General features: G+C 53.6%; 1 long non-coding RNA gene across 1 annotated transcript in view; it reads left to right on the top strand.

Moving 5' to 3' along the window:
• LOC122709367 overlaps positions 1-8,910 on the top strand; it is a 32,561-nt gene that overhangs the window by 22,403 nt on the left and 1,248 nt on the right. The window contains exons 4-5 of the long non-coding RNA XR_006345492.1: positions 6,988-7,120; positions 8,668-8,822. This is a non-coding gene — a long non-coding RNA (uncharacterized LOC122709367). The remainder of the gene's footprint in view (positions 1-6,987; positions 7,121-8,667; positions 8,823-8,910) is intronic.

An 8,910-nucleotide genomic window follows, 5' to 3' on the forward strand; every position in this document is an offset into this window, starting at 1 on the left:
CCCAAACTGCTTCCTCTGGAGAATTGGCATAGCCGGTGGCTGGGACCACAGGCTGAGCCTCTTTGCAGGTGGCTGGGCGCACTCAGGGCTCAGGTTACCAGGCAGGTGGTGGGTCACCTTTGTATGCAGAGAACAACCCATTTTCACTTGTTCCAAACACTGACCCATTTCTCCCTGTTTGTTCTTGCGGTTGCTCATGTCTCGGGATCCCTGAGGCCAGAAATCCACTCCTTCTCTCAGAGATGGGGAGCTAAGCTGGGAGGGACTGGACACTTCGGAGCAGAGTGTTCTGTGGGCTGCTTGGAGAGAATGGCCCAGATGCAGGCCAGACCCGTGGTTACAGCACCCCTCTGCGTCCCCCAGGGGAGGAATACGGCCGAGTTGGCATCAGCCTTCCAGCCAGTCCTTGTTCACAGCTTGGAGCCAACTTGGTTCCCTCTTTCGTGGGAGATAAGGCAAGAATAGATTTGTTTGTCCAGGTGCAACCTGTCCAACGGCTGTCGTGGGCACAGGAGTGTCTTCAGGGCGTAGTGTCAGATCCAGGCCCCCCTGACATCTCTATTTTCGATCTGGGTGTGCTGTAAACAGCGGGTTGATTCAAAACTGGGAGGTGTCGGGAAACCCCTTGGGCAGGAGATTTCGAAATGAGATTCGGATTAGAAACACAGTGGGGTGAGGTTCTCAGGAATGAAGGAGACCAGGAGAAACTCTCGTCCTGGCACTTGGCTGGATAGCGGGGACAAACAAAAAGCCGAGAAGCGCCTAGAACAGGAGGGAGGCTGCTGAGCTGAGCAGGAATGCCGGACAGCCCTTGCCGGTGTCTCCCCGCTGCTTCCGCCTCAGAGGCAAGAGGATGTGACTCTGTTCACCAGGCGAAACCACACAGCCGAGCAGCGCTTTCAGTCTAGGCATGTCGGCACCAGCAAGGCCTGGATACATCAGAGGCTCCCGCAGATCGGGGAGGGGCCTGGGGGCCAGGAAGTAGGGCTGGCAAGAGTACCGTGAGAAAAAGTCAGAGAAAGATTTTAAATGGCTTGTTGGATAATTGAGGAAGGGACTAGTGAGGGGGCGAGGAGAAATGTGCATGAACCCTCAGGCTTGGTGGCCCCGGGAGGAGGGGGCGGCTCCCCCACTCCCCGCTACTGACCAGTGTCCGTCTGTGCAACCTCAGCACACGGTTGCCCTCTGTGCTGTAGCTCAGGCATCGGGTCACTCCGAGTATCTGTGACATGAAGAGCACAGATGAAGCTGCTGGCTGAACCCAGAACCAGAGAGAGGTGGACAAAGGGAGAAGGGGGGATACTGAGCATCGAGGAGAGGAAGAGCAACCAAAATGACCCCAAAGAAGAAAAGGGGGTGAGCAGAAGGAAAGGCATCCTAATAGGAGCAGAAAAGCAAGAAAAGAAGCGTGAAGACGAAGCACGTCATTTGGAGGACTTGGGGAGGAGCAGTTCAGAAGGCGTCTCCAGGTACTTCCCTGGTGGTCCCATGGCTAAGACTCCCCGCTCCCGAGGCAGGAGGCCTGGGTTCCATCCCTGGTCGGGGAACTATGATTCCCCGACACGCCGCAGCTAAGACTGCCCACAGCCAAATAAATAAAAATGAATACTAAAAACAAGACTGAGTCTCCAAACATGGTCAGTATTAGAAAGCTTGTCAGCAATAAACCCCCTTCTTCTAGTGGGATGCAGAAAGTGGTGCTCTTGGAGGATGTTTGAGGCCACCCTGCATGAAAGCTGTGAAAGGCGCTGTAGGAGCCAGCTCCCTGGTTCTGAACAAGAGGGGCTTGTGATTCAGGGGCGTGCCCGCCTCCTCCACCCACAGGCCGTGGCTTCCCCCATCTCGCGCAGGGTGGGGACCCATCCAACCGGAACCACCACCCAGCCTCTCCCAGTCTCCTTAGATGACGAGTGTGGCATCCTTGGTCCACCCACCTCAGCCCCCAAGCATTTTGCCAGAACATCAGTAAACAACTCTAGGATGCCTTTTCATCCATCTTCTCCTCCTTTTCACCGCCAGCACCAGACTACCAGGGAGTCCTTATCACTTGTTACATATTCTTTCCTCAAAGAGTAGACAGTGAATCGCTGCACACTTTCCTTCAGGCTCATTTTATTTTCATTTTTACGTGCTATGACCGGACCGGGAAATCCGAGAGTTTTCCTGAACCACATATGGACACTTGCCCCTCAGTTCCCACAGGTCCAGCGCAGCCCTGACGGCAGCAGCTGGCCAGCTTTCTTGCTCAGGCTCAACCAGAGGTGAATGTTATTAATTACAACAGCTAACATTTGTTTAGGGCTTTTGTGGGGTTGGGGTGCTCACTGCGAGGCAGGTGGGTTCTTAGTTCCCCAACCAGGGATCCAATCCATGCTCTCTGCAGTGGAAGTGCAGAGTCTTTACCACTGGACCACCAGGGAAGTCCCTGTTTAGGGCTATTTACCTTGCAAAGAAAATAATCATCTTATTTGATCCTTACAATATCCTACATTACTGTTACTTCCACTTTCTAGACATTGAGTTTCAGAAAGATAAAGCGGCTTCCTTTGTGTCAACTGGTGGACCTAGGATCCATTCATGTTCTTTACCTCCAAATCCTCTGTGTCTTCTATTGGAGGTCATGGGCCCCTGGGGGCTTCAGAGCACCTTCAGAGTTGGGATTCCTGGATCCCTTTCCTGACCCCCAGCTGACCTTGGGCCTCAGCCTTCCTCCCCTAGTCCCATCCTACCCCACCTTTATGATCACCAAGCAGGAGAAGACTGCCACTTCTTGGGGATGAGTGTACACAGAAAGCAACAATTCTTACATCTCCTCTGCCAAGGACCCTTTCAAAGTCACCAAGGTTTTTTTTCATTACAAAACCGACATGGGATCATTGTAGAAAAGTACAAAATATAGACAGACAATCAAAAGAAAATAAAAATCCTAATTCCACCACTGAGGAATAACTTAGTGCTGTGAATGTCACGTTGTCTGGTCTTCTATAGCTTTTATGATGTGTACATCAGCCTACCTGTGTTTACAAAAATGGAAAGTGCACCTATCCATAACACTGATTTTTAAACTTAATATATTGTAAACATTTTCCCCTTAGTAAATACTTTCATAACATCGTATTTAATGGATACACAACATTTCATTATAATTTTTGATGGTAACCTAGGGGTAAACATTTGGATTTTTCCTACTTTTTCATTGAAATAATCAGTTTTATGATAGACCTCTATATCTGGTTTTAATTTTAATTTTTCTTTACTTGATTATGAATGAAGTTTTTTTTTACATGATTTTTATCACTTGAAGCTCTTTCATAAACAGCTCATGCATATTATTTCCCAGTTTTCAATATTCTGTATTTTCTTTTTCTTGTTGATATGCAGGGATTCTTTATTTTAGGGCTAAAATTTTATCTGTCAAATTCATTTTGACACCACGTCTTTTTTCTTTTCTTCTTTATTTTTTTTTAAATTATGTATTTATCTTTGGCTGCACTGAGTCTTCGCTGCTTTGCTCAGGCTTTCTCTAATTGCTGTGAGCAGGGCCTACTCTGGTTGCTTCTCATTGCTGTGGCTTCTCTTGTTTCAGAGCACAGGCTCTAAGCACACGGGCTTCAGTAGTTGTAGCCTGAAGTCTCCGTAGTTGTGGTGCATGGGCCTAGTTACTCTGCAGCATGTGGAATCTTCCTGGGCCAGGGATCGAACCTGTGTCCCCTGCGTTGGCAGGTGGATTCTTATCCACTGTAGCACCAGGGAAATCCCTTTCTCTTTTTTTTTTGCCACACTGCGCCTGCAGGATCTTAGTTCCTTGACCAGGGGTTTGACCCTGCACCCCCTGCAGGGGAAAGGCAGATTCTTAACCACTGGACCACCAGGGAAGTCCTTTGACACCACGTCTTCATGCACCATTTTGAGTGTGGGAATGCTTCCCCCACATCTCCCAACCAGGCCATGGATGCTCTTTCTCCTCTACTGTCTCTTTAACAAATTCCCCACCAACAGAGCAAACTTTGTAGAGGGCTCCTCCTCAGGTGCCCACCCTCAGAAGCACCCTGGCCTCCTTAGGGAAGGCCATTCCTCTTTGCCTGGGCACCAAGCCCCCATCCCTCCGCCCCCAACTTCTAGGACATCATTGACTCCTCCTCTTTCACAAGCTGCTTCCTGGGGGTGATGGTGGGCCCCTCAGAGGTTCTATCAGAAAACCCGGCTGTGAACTTCTCAGAAGCCTGGAGGATGGCGGAGAAGAGGACTGTGTCGGGGTATTAGTATCAGGGTCCGGTAGGGCAGGAAGTACTGATCGGGTCTGTCAGGGCAGGAACAGAAAACCCGACTCTCCGAGGGCCCCTCTTGCTTCTGAGCCAGCCCCAGTGCAGGCTCCGGGGCTGCCAGCCTGCCCTTCTCTTCCTGAGTCTTCGGCTGGCCCGCTCCTTTGCCCTGTGATTACCGCTGCAGGTTCTGCCTCTGGCAGAAGGGATGGGAGTCCTACCAGTTCTCCTGGCCAGCTTCACCAACTCACCTGCGCGTGGGGAGGGGGAGGCGCCCAGGCCTGTTGCCTGGAGTCCCCCCAGAGGCGGGGGAGGCCTGGAGGAGCGGGCTGGACTGGACAGGCCGAGGGGGTGAGGAAAGGATGAGTTTCTTACAGGCCAAGATCACTACCTGGTAATCTGGGTCTGCAGGGAGAAGGTCAGGGCAGGCGTGGGGGCAGGTGCTGGAGTTCCCTTCAGAGTTCCTGCGGTTTGGAACATCCTGGCTCCCGAGCATCTCCCTGCCTGTCCTTTGGAATATCTGAAGATGGCTGTGGCTGGAGCTAGACCCCGACACCCTTGGCCCCCTTGGGCTCTCACTGAGGACTTTTGGGCTTAGGAGTTTCTGGGACCCTCTTTTCTTATATTTTCACACATTTCTTAGGAATACAGTGTGACGCCCATCAGTGAGAGGCTGCGAGGCTCCAGCCAGGTGCCTGCACAGTGGTGGCTCTGCCGGGTAGCCACTGCAAACTTGGCCTCCTGTTGACATTTCTAGGCGTCACTTTCCCAGTGGCAACCCACTCCAGTATTCTTGCCCAAAAAACCCAACGGACAGAAGAGCCTGGCAGGCTACAGTCCATGGGGTTGCAGAGAGACAGACATGACTGAGCACGCAGGTGCAGTTTCTCACCTGGAGAGTTCAGACCTTGGGGCTAGGGCACCAATCACCAGACAGGCAGTCGTGGGGGCTCATCCGTGTCAGGGTTTCTCCCACCTTTGTCTCTCCCCAGCTCTGCTGACATGGGGTCGCCCCTTCCTTCTCCCTGGCTCTCACGCTCCAGTGCAGCTCCCCCAGGGCAAGGTGAACCCCGGGGCGCAGGGACCTCACCGCCCCCCGCACCCCCAGGGCTTCAGCACAGGGCTCAGCGCAGAGTAGGTGCTCATGGAGGGAAACGTTCTCCCGCCACCTGATCGTGAAGGGCTGGAGAGACAGGAGTCCCAGCCTGAGAGCCAGGCCTCAGTCTGGAGCCCACGTGACCCTGAGCAAGGCGTTTCATCTCCCTGAGCTTCCATTTCTTTGTCTAAAAATAGGAACAATAATAGCCACCTCCCAGAGTTGTTGTGGTGGTTAGCAATGATGTCAGAGGGGAAGCACAGCGCCGTGTGTAGTAGGAGCTCAATAAATGCCAGTGGTGATTAGCTGCTATTAAAGGGCCGGAGACGCGGCCCCAGGAGTGCCAGGCTCAGCAGTGAGCAACGCCGGCCTCTCTCAGTGCCCCGAGCCTCTCCCGGTTTGGTCTCCCACCTTGAATGCCGTGGTCCGTCTGTCCACCGACGGGCAGTGTGGACCCGCAGCCTGGACACAGAGCTCACTCACTTGCTCTCTGCCCTGGGCCGCCCTGCCCTGGCTTCCTCTCTGTGGAGGTGGGAGTGCGGTGGGGGGCAGGCGATCCACCCGCAAAAGTTAAGTCACCAGTGAGTTCTGCGGACAGGTGGGTGCTCCCGCTTGAGGGTTTGGCAGGTTGCACCGTGCAGCTGGCTCCCCACCCTTCACGTCTCTGAGCATGTTTCTAGATGCCTGATGTGTGTCCTACTGTGAAAACTTGGTGGGGTAGAAGTCGTCTCCCTCATTTTCTGTGCAGAGAACATGTGGGGAAGAGAGGACATGGATCGCTTGATACCCAGCTCTTACGTTTTCAGGAAATAGAAACTGGAAGACATCATTGTCTATGTCCCCCTCAGGCCAGGGCCAGAATCTCCACACCTGACTCACGTTCCCTCCAGCGCTGGCGTGGGACCTGAGCCCCCACGTGTCAGTGTCAGCCGCCTGGGGGTAGGGGGCTGCCAGACAACGAGGGCCGTCCCTGAGGGAGATGACTGGTGGGTTGACGGATGGAGCATCAAACAGACTCTAGCGGACTTCCCTGGAAGTTCCAGTGGTTAACACTCCATGCTCCCAGTGCAGGGGGTCAGGGAACTAAGATCCTACATGCCCTGCAACACGGTCAAAAACAAAAAATTCAAAGCAGACTCTAGGAACTGGGGAAGGGGGCTGGGATGAGGACACAGAGGGCAGGCTGGTCTCAGACATGAAGAGGGTGGGACATGCTGGGTCAGGTGACTGCCCCTGCCTGAGGGAGTGGGCTCCTCCTGGGTGGCCCCCAAAGACCAGCCAGGGTATCCCTTCTCTTGGCAAGACCACCCAAGCCCAGGCTCCCAACTGGTCTTCCCCATCCAGGGTTTCCTTTTCCATTCCATTCTCTTCACTCTCATTTTTTGGGCTTGGAAGTCATGACCACCACTCAACCTCTTAGAATTCTTGGAGTGGAAGTGTTGAAGATTATTTTGTCCAGCCTTCAGCTCCCCCACTTGAGTCTCTGAAGAAATTCCTGACAAATGGCTTCCCAGGCCCAGCCAGCAGACCCCAGGCACACTGCCTGGGGGTGCCTCCATCCTGAGCTGCTGCCCCAGGGCTCCCCGCAGTGGGGGCCCGCACCCCTCTGATGCTCACCTCTCTGCCCAGGTTCTGCCCGCTGGATCCACCGGAATGAGCCTTTCCCCCTGCTTCAAGTTGGCAGCCATGTGGTTGGTCTTCCCCACTCGCAGGACAACCTTCTCAGCCTTCTGCACCTCCTCCTTTCCGCTGCGGTTTGTCAGTGAGTTTCTTCAGGAGTTTTATTGAGATGGGGGCCTAGAGACATGAAGTCATTAGGACAGAAAGGACCTTTCAACTTGGGGACCTGCCTCATTTTATAGATGAAAAACTGAGGGGTCGCTTGCCCAAGGCCCCACAGCCAGCCAGAGACAGGGCTGGGCCTCAAGTCCTGTGTGCATAGTCGCTCAGTCATGTCCGACTCTCCGGGACCCCATGGACTCTAGCCCACCAGGCTTCTCTGTCCATGGGGATTCTCCAGGCAAGAATACTGGAGTGGGTTGCCATGCCCTCCTCCAGGGGATCTTCCCGACCCAGGGACTGAACCCAGTTTTCCCCCATTGCAGGCGGATTCCTTACCATCTGAGCCACCAGGGAAGCCCTATCTCTGCTCTTTCCCCGCCCCCAAGGACTCCGGGTCACACTGGCACTCCTTTGGGCAGCTCTGTTCTCAGTGATGTGTTGAACTTCAAGTTGACTAAAAGCCCCAAATTGTTTTATAACTTCATTTTCTTCTGATTATAAAAGATAATATATGTTCATTGTAAAAACATTAGAAATGCATACAAATATACAGTCTAAATCTTCACCGCACTTCTGGTGTTGTGAAGTTCCCTCTGCCCTGCACTTGGTTGCTTTACTTTAAGCTGTATAAATAGGACTCTCCCTCCATCCTCCTTTAGGCCAGACGTCTTGCTAGGTCCCAGCCAGCTCTTCTGTCTCTCAGAAGAGAGAGTGTCTCTTGTTTGGTTACCAGTTCTTATTGGCACCTGGGCAGGGCTCAAAAAACACCCGTGGTGTGGCTGAATGCATGACAGCGTCGGGACTGGCAATGGGACCGGTGAGGACCTCCGCCCAGCCCAGGGCGCACGCCTCCTCTCTTCTGGGTCGGATCCTACTCTCGCCCTCCCAGAAACGCCTTCCCTCCTCTTTTGTTCTCTTCAGACCCTCCCATTTTTTCCGGCCCAGCTGAACCCCACCTCTTTCAAGAAATCTTTACTCTTTCAAATCCAAAAGCCTCCTTTCGGGTCCCACTGCATTGGTCGTAGGCCTGCACCACTTACCCGTAGTTATACATTGACTTGCATTAATCTCTCCCCTCTGCCTGGCTGCAGCCTCTTTCCTGGTCCTCGGAGGCCCACACGCGGCGGCCATCCTGCAGAGGCTGGAGATCACTACGGGCCGCAAAATGTGACCGTCTGGCCTGACCTTGTCGGGCGGTGTCCCACCCCCGAGCCCTGGGGGAGAGAGCAGAGCCTCAGAGGGAGCCCTCCCCCCACCCCTATCCCTGGCTTCCGGGAAACCTTGCTCCTGCTAAAGTTTACATAGCAGTTAATCATCTGGGCTTTGACAATGGGTTCTGCTCATCCTGGGACATGGAAAAATGGGATTTGGTTTGCCTTTCACATTGGGAGGCTTCTAGAGATAAAGAGAAATCCTCTGTGCCTGGCTATTTAAAGAGACACAGGGAGGGCTACGGGCCCTTCCACCCTCTGCCTTCACACGGGAGAGCTATGGAGGTCAGATCAATGTTTCCCTTTCTCCTCACAGCACCAGAGCTGCCAACCCTTCTCCCAGAACGTACGCCAAGGGCCCAGGCCTGGCAGCCGCCTCCTCCATGCCTGGCGAGGCTGTGATGGAAGAACACTGAGCGGGCACTCAGGCACCCGGGTCCCGGAGTGATCAGGTCTCCCCAGTGATCCTAGGTAGGTGATGGGCACGGCCAGGTGATCTCTAAGTTTCCCTCTACTTTGAGTTGCCTAGAGGTGCCATGCCATCTTCCAGCCTCCCCTT

The sequence above is a fragment of the Cervus elaphus genome, chromosome 2, assembly GCF_910594005.1.
Source record: "Cervus elaphus chromosome 2, mCerEla1.1, whole genome shotgun sequence".
Classification (NCBI taxonomy): Eukaryota; Metazoa; Chordata; class Mammalia; order Artiodactyla; family Cervidae; genus Cervus; species Cervus elaphus.